Genomic DNA, 15,688 nt, shown 5'->3' with positions numbered 1-15,688 from the left:
ATATAAAATACTTATGGAATATCAATTATACAAATAACGGAAATTTTCCCTATAACCTCCATAAGCGTACCTTTCGACTATTTACTTGCGAAACGAGCGCTAAACATCTATCCGAACTATATTTTGGCACATGTAGCGAACTAGTGATCTTTATTTTTAGTCTTGTAAAACTAATTTATGATCATTTCAAGTCGTGAAACATCTCGGAAAAATTGTAAACCCTAAACACCTTAACACTTACATCTTTCTAATTCATTTTAAGTCTTAAAATTAACTAACATTTTTTTTTACCATACAAGACCCCCCCCCCCACATATGGGTCGAAAATAAGGGGTCCTACATCCCTTGTTTATGTAGTAAAATATCTAGATATTTTATTTACTTGCAAGTGGATTTAATTGGTAAAATATTATAACACTTAACTAGTAAGAAATACTAGCACTTATCACCACTTTACACCATATCTTACACACACATAAGTAAAACTCTCTCATCATATTCATCCATATTACCAAGAACATCTTCAAAAACCCAATTATTTTTATCATCTCCTTCATGATCAAGATGGATTTCCAAGTAACATAAGGTGATCTAAAGCTCTTGGAAGTGAAAGGAAGGATTTTCATCCATACAAAAGTGTTCTACCATCAAGATCATCATCTCCTTAGTTCTTAATAAGCTTCTAAGATCATCCCTAGCCTAGTGCTAGAAGTAAGCTTCTATAACTTTTTTTTTTTACAAATATATTATGTTTATGATTGTTATTATAGCTAATAATAACTAAATATCATACATAATAAACATGAAAGAAAAATACAAAGAATCAAAGATAAAAATCATGATATAATTATGTTTGTTTATATTGTGATTTAAGACTTGTGATATGCATATTTGATGTTGTTATGATGATTAGAATACAAATAAATTATTAGAAGATGTTGTAAGACATGATCTAAAAATTTTACATGTTTATGTTAAAGGGTTTTAACATAAAGGATTAAATGGATGATAATAACTAGTGATCTTGTGAAAGTATTTAGTTTTTTTTTTATTTAAAAACAAGACTTTCACAAGATTATAAATTATAACATACAACTAGAGATTTTTATAAAAGTTGTTAAAACTAGAATTAAACTTGGTTTTTGAACTAGTTAGCATATGTAATGTTCATGTTTAAAACCCTACGTGATTTGGATATCATCTTGATAATTTCATGTTATAAAAGTCTCATATGTTTAGTTAAGATGTTGAGTAAATTGTTGGTGATTTGATGAAGAAAATGATGTTTATGAAACATGGTTAAGATAAAATACAAAGGTTATATATAGCCAATTTTTATAAAAACTTTATTTTATAAAGTAACCACATTTTTGGTTAAGTCTCTACAAGATTTAAAAAGATATAAAGAATTCTTTTTATAAAAACAAAGTTAGTTATAAATATATATTTATAGAAAATATATATTTGGTGATTTAACAACTTATGCGCTATGTGATTATTTGATGGTATTAGTTATATTTATCAAATGAGGAACTTGAATATAATGACACAAATAAGCACATGACATATTACAATCAAAGTCTTACAAGACTTCACATATTTACGCCTTAAAACGAGTTACGGACGATTCAAATAATCGGACACCATTTATGGTCAAAATGAACGACGGACGACTACATAAGTGAATCGCCAATCCGAAGAGTTACTACGATGTTTAGACGATTTTTCGACACGAAATATAAATATGCTATCGATAACAAAATTTCGGATGTTTATAAACTTACAAAAACTAGTATGTTTTTATTTACTAACAAATGTACTTAGTAAATTTTTATAAAAAGGTTTTTATAAAAATGAAAGGCTTATTATACTAGTGGGCTATTTTTATAACAAATGGGCTTATTATACCTAATGGGCTTGACATAAAGACATGGGCTAAGCCCAATATCAAAAACACATGGGCTAAGCCCAATATCAAAAACACATGGGCCAAGCCCAATACCAAACATATGGGCCAAGGCCCAACACTATTCAAGCCCAACACTATTCAAGCCCAACACTATTCAAGCCCAACACTATTCAAGCCCAACACTATTTGAGGCCCAACACTATTCAAGCCCAACACTATTCAAGCCCAACACTATTTGAGGCCCAACACTATTCAAGCCCAACACTATTTGAGGCCCAACACTATTTGAGGCCCAACACTATTTGAGGCCCAACACTATTTGAGGCCCAACACTATTTAGGCCCAACACTATTTGGGGCCCAAAAACATGAAAACATGGGCTCGGCCCAATGATACCATTATTGTAAACACAATCATACAATCGATACATATAAGACACGAGATTAAGAGGACTAAATCCGACTATACAACTCACATGATACAAGATGACTTATATATATATATTTGGTGAAATATATATATATATATATATATAACAGATTAACAACTCATTCATCTAAATACACCGTTCAACGAACAGTATAGACATACAAGTCTTACACACAAATAAGACACAAGACTTGTACTCAAGTTATTTACAAAGACCGAAGTGTCTAACAAAATAAGAACATTTGTAGGTCGCAACGCTATTCAGGACGACCGCACGTGAGATCTTATTTTCATCTATTCACAGGACGCGATACTGTGAGTTCATGTCCCCTATTCATTTAAATGTTTTACAACTTTACAACTATCGGGGAAAATACATGTTCAACGTATGTTAAAGTTAGGGAATGAAACACCTTAGATCATGTGCGAATTAGGGTTATACATCTAAGCACCATTAATCCAGTTTGGACCTAGGTACAAGTGGTTAGATCTAATGGGTTTTGGCGAGCCCCACTCTTGGTCGTGGACCCATACGGAAGAGTGCTTTTGTGTCCCAGTCGATAGGAATCGGCATAAAATCGTCTAGGGTTGGATTGCTTCCTTTTTCGTCACACATATTAATGTCCTTGCAAAACATTAATGATCAATGATTTCATTGACGCTTTACATACTACAACTTACATTTTAAATACATCTTTTACAACTAAACTGCATGAATTCGCCAACTTTTGTTGATGTTTTCCAAACTTAACATGTATTTCAGGGAATTAAAGGACCATGTCGGGATTCTCAGTCAAGATAACAAGTACCAGAACTCCATGCCATCTTTTGGAGGGTTTAACTGTTATATTCCACCTCTTTGCGGAAATATGATGGTTTAAACCTTAGTAGTTTATTTTATATTAACGTATGAAACAATAACACTTTACTTTTATGTTAATGGTTTGTAACCGACACACTAAACTTATGTTGTAATCTTTTGAAAAACTTATGTAATGGCAATGGAGTATGTTTTATTCATATAGTTTGTTCATGTACATCGATATTTATGCAATGAAAACCATACAGATCACACCTTGCATTTCCGCTACGAGCGGGTGTGACAGTTTTGGTATCAAAGCATCGATTGTAGTGAACCAGGATTCTTTATCGAGTCTAAGTCTACAATCACTATGGATCTCTCACGAAAACCAGTTAAATACAAACAAATGTTTTCATTTGCATAAACATTTTTCATGGTCCATTTTCAACAAGAATTCATCTCATACAAATCAAGAAAGGACATTAGTGTCTTAGTCATCTAATTGGTAGACATGCAACTTTAAGTTAATCCACCCAACTCAATTAGGATAACTTAAAATGAACATTATGTGAAAAATACATTTTGTGTATGTATGTAAAATAACAAATATTCATACGTGTCGAACAACTTATTTCTCAGGATATCATGTCTTCCTCTGAAGGAAGCAACATATACGACGACGTAGACCCGATGGAGCTATCCTCCGACGTTGACTATGTGCCGGAGGTTCAGGTCATCTTATCTGATAGCGACTCTACTTCTGACAGCGACATGGATGATTTCCAGCCGTTCGCACTCCTGGGCGAGATCATCGATGATGATGTGTTAGCCATTCCCCCTATACTCAACGACGTAGTTATCATAGGTCACCCGGAGGGTGAACATGTGGTCGAGGTTATACCATGGGGTGTTCTTCCCCTTGCTATTGTGCCCTTCATTGACGACCTTGACGAGGAGGACGACGCTGTAGTCCCTGTGATTCCTGTGGAGCATTTGGATGACGAGTTGGGAGACGGGGATGTTCATGATTTGGTTATTCTAGAGGTTCCAGCACCGGTGGTTCCGATTTTTATTATCTCTTCTGATCCAGACACCGATTCGGATGCTTCCACTTATGCGTCCGTTACCTCATCCGCACTACAGGGCCATGCAGACTTTGGGGATGACATGATGCCAGCAGAGCCAGCCATCCCTGTACCTATTCCAGTCCCTACACCAGATGCATCTCCCGAGCATGTTCGCCTCATACACTTCGCACCTATCATACCACCGACTGACCATACTGATGAGGCCGGACCATCCGGACATGCACACATACCACCCAGTGTCGAGCCTCTTACTGCGCCATACTCACCCCCTCATGTTATGCCTCTGACGGATCCATATCACCCACTGCATTTCCCAGCTGCTACTACCGAGTTACGTGCCCGTGTGCTGACACTCGAGCATCAGATAGATTTTGTTATCCGTCGAGTTAGTGAACTCGAGGATGAACTTACTCATCTCATTGGTTTGGTACTTCAGGCTCCAGCACCACCAGCCCATTCACCACCTCATGCTCCACCACCACCACCACCACCAGGGTCACCACCATTACCCCCACTACCACCCAGATGCCACCAGTGGATATACCACCAGTCGATCTACCTGCCCGTGTTCTGGCGCTCGAGCAGCAGAGTGTGTTCCTTCATCGTTTGGTGCTCGATTTGGAGGGTAGGGTTTCTGATGTTCACAGGCTATTATTCCCGATTCCACCGCCAGTATTCCCCCCACCATAGACTATGTTTGCAGGTATCGTGCTTTTGGGACGGGTATCTATATCCGTTTTGTGTACATATTGATGCTCCACCAAGTTTTTAGGACAACCGACATACAGCGGATCACACAGTTGGAAGGAAGACCTTGTTATCTCTTTTGTTGTACTAGACTAGTATGACCGGGTTATGTAGCCCGAGTCTATTTTTTTGTTTGCTTTCAAACGATAATGTAACCTGTTGACTATATATATGAAAAACTTGGTGTTATCTATTAAATGCATCTGAGTGGTCTGGTTGGACATATCTTATTGTTTATGTTAACTTATTTACTCGCATTATATGTTTCTTGGTGATATTGCGGTTAATGTTAAAGATATATTTTTTTTATGCTTAGTAAAATTATTTAAGAAATCAAATCAACGTCTAATCTTTATCCTATTTCTCCTTTGGAAGAATCATGCCACCAAGGAGAGTCTTACGGACACGGACAGTTAATCCACCCCCACCTCCACCGATGCCTACAAACGAGGCTGAATTAAATGCACTAATAGAACAGAGGATCGCCCAAGCTATCGCACTCTATGAGGCATCCCGTGTCGAACAAAGTGGTGGCACCGGCGGATCGGGAGGCCAGGGTCAAGGCGGTAATTCAGGTGGAACAAATAATACGGGTAACGTTTAGTTGTTTTAATTACAACTCATCAAATTTCTTTCTAAATCTATTCGTACGATTCACTATTTGCTCATTCAGAATCCGTTGTCCAATTACAGGGTGCACATTCAAGCAGTTTCTGGACTGCAAGCCACTCAACTACGATGGCACAGGCGGTGCTGTGGCTTACGTGAGATGGACTGAGAAAACGGATTCCACAATCAGAATGAGCAGATGTTCCGCTAATCAGCAAGTCACTTTCGTTACTGGCTTGTTTCTTAACGAGGCCCTTACATGGTGGAACTTACAAGTGCAAACTTTGGGTGATAACGCTGCTTATGCGTTAACTTGGGAGGAACTGAAGGAACGTATGAGGGATAAGTACTGTTCTCGTGCTGAACTCCAGAAGTTGGAGAACGAGTTTTGGAACCTTACCATGGTCGGAGCTGATATCACGGGATATACGCAAAGGTTTCACGATCTGTCCCGCGTGATTCCTTATCTTGTGACACCAGAATACAAGCGTATCGAACGCTACATCTGGGGACTTTCTGACAAGATTCGAAGTTTGGTTACTGCAGCTAAACCCACGACCATTACTCAGGCTGTGACTATAGCCGTGAGTCTTACTGAAGACGGGGTCAGGATGAAAATATTCGGTGAGAAAGGTGATGATAAAAAGGAAACACATGCCGAGTCTTCCAACCGTGGGAAGAGGAATTACTCGAATTTCAAAAAGGGAACCCGCGGTAATAATAATAACAACAACAACAACAGTAACAACAACCACAACAACAATAACAATAACCCCAACAACAACAACAACAGGCGACAGAATAACCCGCAAAAGGATGCAAGGGCGTTTATGGCCACAAACGACACTGGTCCTAAGAAGTACGCTGGTACTTTACCTAAGTGTGAGCGATGCAAATATCATCACTTGGGTGATTGTCGGGTTGTCAAGTGTGACAAGTGTGGCAAGAATTGCCACCGTGCTGAATCATGTTGGGGAACGGGAAATAATACTGGATCGGGAAGTGGATTTGGTAACAAGAATGGGAACGGGAATTGTCGTGGTCAAGGATGCTTTGGATGCGGAAGCAAAGATCACTTCAAGAAAGATTGTCCTAAAGAAAACCAAGCTCGTGGTCGATCTTTTGTGATTGGAGCCAAGGATGCGCGCCAAGACCCTAATGTGGTCACTGGTACGTTTCTCCTCAATGATCATTTTGCATCCATATTATTTGATACCGGAGCCGATTTTAGTTTTATCTCTATAGAATTTAAAAATATTCTGGGCTTGGAACCTAGTAAGCTAGATGTTCCATATTCTATAGAATTGGCTAACGGTAGACTAATAGAGACGGGAGAAGTTGTTAAGGAGTGTACCTTAGAACTTGGCGAACAAAAATTCAATATCGATCTCTTACCCGTGGAATTGGGTAGTTTCGACGTAGTGGTTGGCATGGATTGGCTATCCAACAATCGAGCCGAAGTCGTTTGCCACGAGAAGATAATTCGACTACCACTACCGAACGAAGAGACACTTGTTATACATGGAGAGAAGCTTGACACCCCATTACGGATCATCAATTGCATGAAAGCACAGAAATACTTACGGAAAGGTTATATTGCCTTTCTAGCGCATGTTGTAGACAAGAAGGCCGATGGGCCGAAGTTGACGGATATTCCGGTAGTAAAAGAATTTCCTGAAGTCTTTCCTGAAGACTTGCCAGGACTACCACCTAATCGACAAGTCGAATTTCACATCGACTTGGTACCAGGAGCCGCACCCGTAGCTAAATCTCCGTATCGATTAGCACCTTCTGAAATGCAGGAATTGTCCACACAACTTCAAGAGTTGTTGGATAAGGGATTCATCAGACCGAGTTTCTCGCCTTGGGGAGCTCCAGTTCTTTTTGTTAAAAAGAAGGACGGGACATTCAGAATGTGTATCGACTACAGAGAGTTGAATAAACTCACCATCAAGAATCGGTATCCACTACCGAGGATTGACGACTTATTTGATCAACTTCAAGGGTCGAGTTTTTATTCAAAAATAGACTTACGATCTGGGTATCATCAGTTACGGATTCAAGAAGAAAGTGTACCGAAAACGGCTTTTCGAACTCGTTACAGTCATTACGAGTTTCTCGTTATGCCTTTTGGTTTAACGAACGCACCGGCGGTCTTCATGGATTTAATGAACCGCGTGTGTAAGCCGTATCTCGACAAATTCGTCATAGTGTTCATTGACGACATCTTGATATACTCACAATCGGCAGACGAGCATGAACAACATTTGAGAACCATCTTAGAACTACTCAAGAAGGAGAAACTATACGCGAAGTTTTCCAAATGTGATTTTTGGATTCGTGAAGTACAATTTCTCGGGCATATAGTGAACGAGAAAGGTATTCAAGTAGACCCGTCGAAAATTGATTCGATTAAAAATTGGGAAGCGCCCAAGACTCCTACGGAAGTGCGACAATTTTTGGGCTTAGCGGGATATTATCGGAGGTTTATTGGGAATTTTTCAAAGATTGCTCAACCGCTAACTTCTCTTACACAGAAAGACAGGAAATTCGATTGGGGAGAGAAACAAGAAGCAGCATTTCAACTTCTTAAAGACAAGTTGTGCACCGCACCAATCTTATCATTACCTGACGGTACCGATGACTTTGTAGTATACTGTGATGCTTCGCACCAAGGTTTGGGTTGTGTTCTCATGCAACGTGAAAAGGTTATCGCGTACGCGTCCCGCCAATTGAAAGTTCACGAGAAGAACTATACCACTCACGACCTAGAGTTAGGCGCGATGGTATTTGCTTTGAAAATTTGGCGGCATTACTTATATGGTACACAGTGCACCATTTTCACAGATCATAGGAGTCTACAACACATATTCAACCAAAAAGAATTAAATATGCGTCAGCGACGCTGGGTTGAATTATTGAACGACTATGATTGTGAGATCAAGTACATCCGGGCAAGGCAAACGTTGTAGCAGACGCCTTGAGCCGCAAGGAACGAGTTAAAACACTAAGAGTGCGAGCACTAGAGATGACGATTCACACAGATCTTACCGCACGAATTCAAAATGCACAACAAGAAGCACTCAAGGAAGAGCATATTCTAGAAGAATCACTTCGGGGCATGCAAAAACAGTTAGTGCCGAAGGAAGATGGAACTTTGTACTTTGCAGGTAGAATTTGGGTTCCATTCTTTGGAGGTCTCCGAGATCTCATTTTTGAGGAAGCTCATAGGTCCAAGTACTCGATCCATCCTGGATCAGATAAGATGTACCATGACTTAAAGGAGTACTATTGGTGGCCTAACCTCAAAAAGGATATTGCTATCTATGTTGGAAAATGCTTGACCTGCGCGAAGGTCAAGGCAGAGTATCAAAAACCGTCGGGTTTATTACAACAACCCGAGATTCTCGCTTGGAAATGGGAACAAATATCGATGGACTTCATTACGAAGTTATCCAGGACCTCGAAAGGCCATGACATGATATGGGTAATCGTCGATAGATTGACAAAGTCCGCCCACTTCTTACCGATTCGGGAGAAGGATAGTACTGAGAAACTAGCGGGAATCTATCTCAAAGAAATAGTGGCTCGTCATGGAGTGCCTATTTCAATCATTTCGGACCGAGACGGTCGTTTTGTTTCAAGAATATGGAAATCATTTCAACAGGCCTTTGGATCTCAATTGAATCTAAGTACGGCCTTTCATCCACAAACTGACGGCCAGAGCGAACGGACAATCCAAACACTCGAAGATATGCTTCGTGCATGTGTTATGGATTTAGGCGGCAATTGGGATGATCATCTACCTCTAGTTGAGTTTTCCTACAATAACAGCTACCATACAAGTATACGAGCTGCACCGTTTGAAGCTCTTTATGGTCGAAAGTGTCGCTCTCCGCTATGTTGGGCGGAAACAGGCGATAGTCAATTAATTGGTCCGGAACTAGTCCAAGATACTACTGATAAAATTTTTCAGATACGAGACCGTATCAAGGCGGCTCGCGATCGACAAAAGCTCTACGCAGATGGAAAACGAAAACAAGCATCTTTCAAGGTTGGAGAGAAAGTTTTGTTGAAAGTCTCACCTTGGAAAGGCGTAGCGAGGTTCGGTAAACGTGGAAAGCTTAACCCGCGTTACATTGGACCATTTGAAATCTTAGAAAAGATTGGCACTGTTTCCTACAAGTTGAAGTTACCAGATGAACTTAGCAGTGTACACCACACGTTTCATGTGTCGAATCTTAAAAAGAGTCCAATACAAGAAACCGTTACCATTCCTGTGGAGGAAATTCACATTGACGACAAACTCAAATTCACGGAGGAACCTGTTGAGGTCACGGACTGGAAGGTCAATAAAACACGGAGAAGTCGTATCAAGTTAGTAAAGGTTCGTTGGAACTCTCGTCACGGGCCCGAGTATACTTGGGAACGTGACGACCGAATGAAGGCAAAATATCCCCACCTATTTCCGAAGACTCCTGAAAAGAATAACAGAGCTAGAATTTCGGGACGAAATTCTCAATAACAAGGGGAGAATGTGACAACTGCCACTTTCGGGTAATTTACTTACATTTAAAGCGATGATTTACATTATACAAGTATGTGTTTTGAATATTCGGACTGCATGATTACCTGTTATACATCTTAGAAAACTCATGGAATATTCGTTTATTATTACACATGATTCACTTTTATTGGGTACATTTGAAATAGTGCAAACAATTCACCGAAACAACTAGAGTAGCGCCTAGTGAACTAGAGTGCTGACGAAAACTCCGGATCCGCAGAAAACATCTAAAAGACATCTTAAGGACTCGGATGAGAGTCCAATATCAATTATATGTTAAACCCTATATGGGAATACAAGGGTTTGGTTAATATTTTACCAATGCCCGGTAGCACTAAAAACTGTCCGAAATGCGTTAAAAGTGACCATTTCATTAATTTTCCGCAAAAATTCAGCAATTGTATTTTTATTACAAGATGCAAAAATTGATGTTTAGGCACCAATTTCATATAAAATACTTATGGAATATCAATTATACAAATAACGGAAATTTTCCCTATAACCTCCATAAGCGTACCTTTCGACTATTTACTTGCGAAACGAGCGCTAAACATCTATCCGAACTATATTTTTGGCACATGTAGCGAACTAGTGATCTTTATTTTTAGTCTTGTAAAACTAATTTATGATCATTTCAAGTCGTGAAACATCTCGGAAAAATTGTAAACCCTAAACACCTTAACACTTACATCTTTCTAATTCATTTTAAGTCTTAAAATTAACTAACATTTTTTTTTTTACCATACAAGACCCCCCCCCCCATATGGGCCGAAAATAAGGGGTCCTACATCCCTTGTTTATGTAGTAAAATATCTAGATATTTTATTTACTTGCAAGTGGATTTAATTGGTAAAATATTATAACACTTAACTAGTAAGAAATACTAGCACTTATCACCACTTTACACCATATCTTACACACACATAAGTAAAACTCTCTCATCATATTCATCCATATTACCAAGAACATCTTCAAAAACCCAATTATTTTAATCATCTCCTTCATGATCAAGATGGATTTCCAAGTAACATAAGGTGATCTAAAGCTCTTGGAAGTGAAAGGAAGGATTTTCATCCATACAAAAGTGTTCTACCATCAAGATCATCATCTCCTTAGTTCTTAATAAGCTTCTAAGATCATCCCTAGCCTAGTGCTAGAAGTAAGCTTCTATAACTTTTTTTTTTTACAAATATATTATGTTTATGATTGTTATTATAGCTAATAATAACTAAATATCATACATAATAAACATGAAAGAAAAATACAAAGAATCAAAGATAAAAATCATGATATAATTATGTTTGTTTATATTGTGATTTAAGACTTGTGATATGCATATTTGATGTTGTTATGATGATTAGAATACAAATAAATTATTAGAAGATGTTGTAAGACATGATCTAAAAATTTTACATGTTTATGTTAAAGGGTTTTAACATAAAGGATTAAATGGATGATAATAACTAGTGATCTTGTGAAAGTATTTAGTTTTTTTTTATTTAAAAACAAGACTTTCACAAGATTATAAATTATAACATACAACTAGAGATTTTTATAAAAGTTGTTAAAACTAGAATTAAACTTGGTTTTTGAACTAGTTAGCATATGTAATGTTCATGTTTAAAACCCTACGTGATTTGGATATCATCTTGATAATTTCATGTTATAAAAGTCTCATATGTTTAGTTAAGATGTTGAGTAAATTGTTGGTGATTTGATGAAGAAAATGATGTTTATGAAACATGGTTAAGATAAAATACAAAGGTTATATATAGCCAATTTTTATAAAAAACTTTATTTTATAAAGTAACCACATTTTTGGTTAAGTCTCTACAAGATTTAAAAAGATATAAAGAATTCTTTTTATAAAAACAAAGTTAGTTATAAATATATATTTATAGAAAATATATATTTGGTGATTTAACAACTTATGCGCTATGTGATTATTTGATGGTATTAGTTATATTTATCAAATGAGGAACTTGAATATAATGACACAAATAAGCACATGACATATTACAATCAAAGTCTTACAAGACTTCACATATTTACGCCTTAAAACGAGTTACGGACGATTCAAATAATCGGACACCATTTATGGTCAAAATGAACGACGGACGACTACATAAGTGAATCGCCAATCCGAAGAGTTACTACGATGTTTAGACGATTTTTCGACACGAAATATAAATATGCTATCGATAACAAAATTTCGGATGTTTATAAACTTACAAAAACTAGTATGTTTTTATTTACTAACAAATGTACTTAGTAAATTTTTATAAAAAGGTTTTTATAAAAATGAAAGGCTTATTATACTAGTGGGCTATTTTTATAACAAATGGGCTTATTATACCTAATGGGCTTGACATAAAGACATGGGCTAAGCCCAATATCAAAAACACATGGGCTAAGCCCAATATCAAAAACACATGGGCCAAGTCCAATACCAAACATATGGGCCAAGGCCTAACACTATTCAAGCCCAACACTATTCAAGCCCAACACTATTCAAGCCCAACACTATTTGAGGCCCAACACTATTCAAGCCCAACACTATTCAAGCCCAACACTATTTGAGGCCCAACACTATTCAAGCCCAACACTATTTGAGGCCCAACACTATTTGAGGCCCAACACTATTTAGGCCCAACACTATTTGGGGCCCAAAAACATGAAAACATGGGCTCGGCCCAATGATACCATTATTGTAAACACAATCATACAATTGATACATATAAGACACGAGATTAAGAGGACTAAATCCGACTATACAACTCACATGATACAAGATGACTTATATATATATATATATTTGGTGAAAAATATATATATATAACAGATTAACAACTCATTCATCTAAATACACCGTTCAACGAACAGTATAGACATACAAGTCTTACACACAAATAAGACACAAGACTTGTACTCAAGTTATTTACAAAGACCGAAGTGTCTAACAAAATAAGAACATTTGTAGGTCGCAACGCTATTCAGGACGACCGCACGTGAGATCTTATTTTCATCTATTCATAGGACGCGATTCTGTGAGTTCATGTCCCCTATTCATTTAAATGTTTTACAACTTTACAACTATCGGGGAAAATACATGTTCAACGTATGTTAAAGTTAGGGAATGAAACACCTTAGATCATGTGCGAATTAGGGTTATACATCTAAGCACCATTAATCCAGTTTGGACCTAGGTACAAGTGGTTAGATCTAATGGGTTTTGGCGAGCCCCACTCTTGGTCGTGGACCCATACGGAAGAGTGCTTTTGTGTCCCAGTCGATAGGAATCGGCATAAAATCGTCTAGGGTTGGATTGCTTCCTTTTTCGTCACACATATTAATGTCCTTGCAAAACATTAATGATCAACGATTTCATTGACGCTTTACATACTACAACTTACATTTTAAATACATCTTTTACAACTAAACTGCATGAATTCGCCAACTTTTGTTGATGTTTTCCAAACTTAACATGTATTTCAGGGAATTAAAGGACCATGTCGGGATTCTCAATCAAGATAACAAGTACCAGAACTCCATGCCATCTTTTGGAGGGTTTAACTATTATATTCCGCCTCTTTGCGGAAATATGATGGTTTAAACCTTAGTAGTTTATTTTATATTAATGTATGAAACAATAACACTTTACTTTTATGTTAATGGTTTGTAACCGACACACTAAACTTATGTTGTAATCTTTTGAAAAACTTATGTAATGGCAATGGAGTATGTTTTATTCATATAGTTTGTTCATGTACATCGATATTTATGCAATGAAAACCATACAGATCACACCTTGCGTTTCCGCTACGAGCGGGTGTGACATAGCCCAAGCCTAACCCTTCACCCAAAAATTCCTCTTGATATTTACAAAGGTATAAAGTTAAAAAGGAGGAGGATTGATTGCTTGGCAAGCTTATGGTAGGAGTAAGCTCCATGCCGCTCTCGAGTGATTCACTAAAAAATTTACACCTTCGGCCGAGTGTTGAGTGATTCCCCCGTGAGGTATGTGAACTTGTATATAAATGGAATTTTAAAGAGGTATGTTATGCCCTAATAAATAATTTATCTTATGACACGTTTTTAATAAATCATGACGAATAGGATTGTAAATAAATAAAAATAAAACCTAAATAATTTTGGAATTCCCGACACTCTATGACAAGCCCAAAAAACCTTCTCTTCTACCCATTCCATTTGCGAGTGAATAAAGCCACATTATAAAGAGTTTTGCTTGAGGACAAGCAAAGATTCAAGTGTGAGGGTATTTGATGTGCACAAAATGCAACATATAAATTACATCAATTTTGGCTTAAAACTAACCCTTTTTAGTACTACTGTTGGAAAAAATGTGCTTTTGTCTTCCTTTTGTATTTTCAGGATTAAATGAGCTCAAAATAACAAAAGAAGCAAAAAGACAACAAAATCTAACATAAATACAAGAAAAGGAACAAAAGTGATATGCCCGACTCCCCGACAGCATCTTCCCAAGCAAAACAAAGAAGACAGAAGACTGAACACGCCCCGTGCTAAGCAAGCACGGGGTCGTGCCCAAAAAGCAGCAGAAAAGACAAACCTATAGAAGCTTCTACTACCCACCACGGAGCCGTGCCCAGCGGACACGGGGGCGTGGTTAACTTGCTGCAGGCGCATTTATTGTAATTGCGAATTACAATTAATAAAGAGAGAGAGTGTCAGATGGACACGGGGCCATGCCTAGCGGACACGGGGCCGTGCACAGGCTTCTGTTCAGCCTATAAATAGGAGTGCTTGGAGCTCTTGCAACTCATCCCTTGGCACACCACCTCTCTCACACTTCAACCACCACCTACCACCATCACGACACCATCATCCACCACCATCATCCACTGTCCATCATAGAGTGTGTGAGTCGTCTCGGGATCCAAGATTAATCGTAAGAGTTCTTGACAATCAAAGGCCATGTTTGCCTAAGTCTCTTACATCACTTGGTGAAGACAAGTGTTTAGTGTAATACTTTTTATTTTTAATCTTTTGCACTTTTTAATTGGTTTTGTATTAATGAATTAAATTACTAGTTTCTTATGTTGAAGGTGATTCTTTCTTATCGTAACCCAAATCTCATCAGCAAACACGACTCCGTACAATGTACTATGGTCTATTAGACGAACGGGCCGTGCCTTGCCTTAGTATTCACGTTTTTGTGTTACGTTTCTTTTATGTCTCTAATATTATTCCAAGTTATAATTTCTTGTTAAAATAATGATGATTTTAACTTTAAATTATATTTAATCTTTGGTATAACTTGTTAAACAATATTTTGTAATAATACTTCTCAAGTATTTATTTTTGCATTTCCTTCCCAAGGATGGGGGTATCTCATACATGTATATTCGCATTCTTGTATCTTGTAGTTTTCAAAATAATATATTTTCAAGTCCCATTTTAGAAAATATATATAAACTTATTTTGTCCAAAAATAATGTATTTCAAGAAAATATATATTTTTCTCAAAAAAATCATATATCTTCTAAATATACTAAGAA

At 37.4% G+C, this 15,688-nt stretch overlaps 2 long non-coding RNA genes across 2 annotated transcripts; both read left to right on the top strand.

Annotated features, from left to right (window-relative positions):
- Window positions 1-470: 470 nt before the first annotated feature.
- On the top strand, window positions 471-3,362 carry LOC110871302. The gene is made up of 3 exons (XR_002553633.2): window positions 471-711; window positions 2,587-2,653; window positions 3,102-3,362. It is a non-coding gene; the product is annotated as an uncharacterized LOC110871302 (long non-coding RNA).
- Window positions 3,363-11,056: 7,694 nt separating this feature from the next.
- On the top strand, window positions 11,057-13,907 carry LOC118489031. Its single transcript, XR_004885828.1, has 3 exons — window positions 11,057-11,310; window positions 13,132-13,198; window positions 13,647-13,907. It is a non-coding gene; the product is annotated as an uncharacterized LOC118489031 (long non-coding RNA).
- Window positions 13,908-15,688: the final 1,781 nt, after the last annotated feature.

Source organism: Helianthus annuus, chromosome 17, assembly GCF_002127325.2.
Source record: "Helianthus annuus cultivar XRQ/B chromosome 17, HanXRQr2.0-SUNRISE, whole genome shotgun sequence".
NCBI classification, from domain to species: Eukaryota; Viridiplantae; Streptophyta; class Magnoliopsida; order Asterales; family Asteraceae; genus Helianthus; species Helianthus annuus.
Note: the sequence above shows the minus strand (reverse complement) of the source record. Positions and strands in the feature narration are given on the sequence as shown.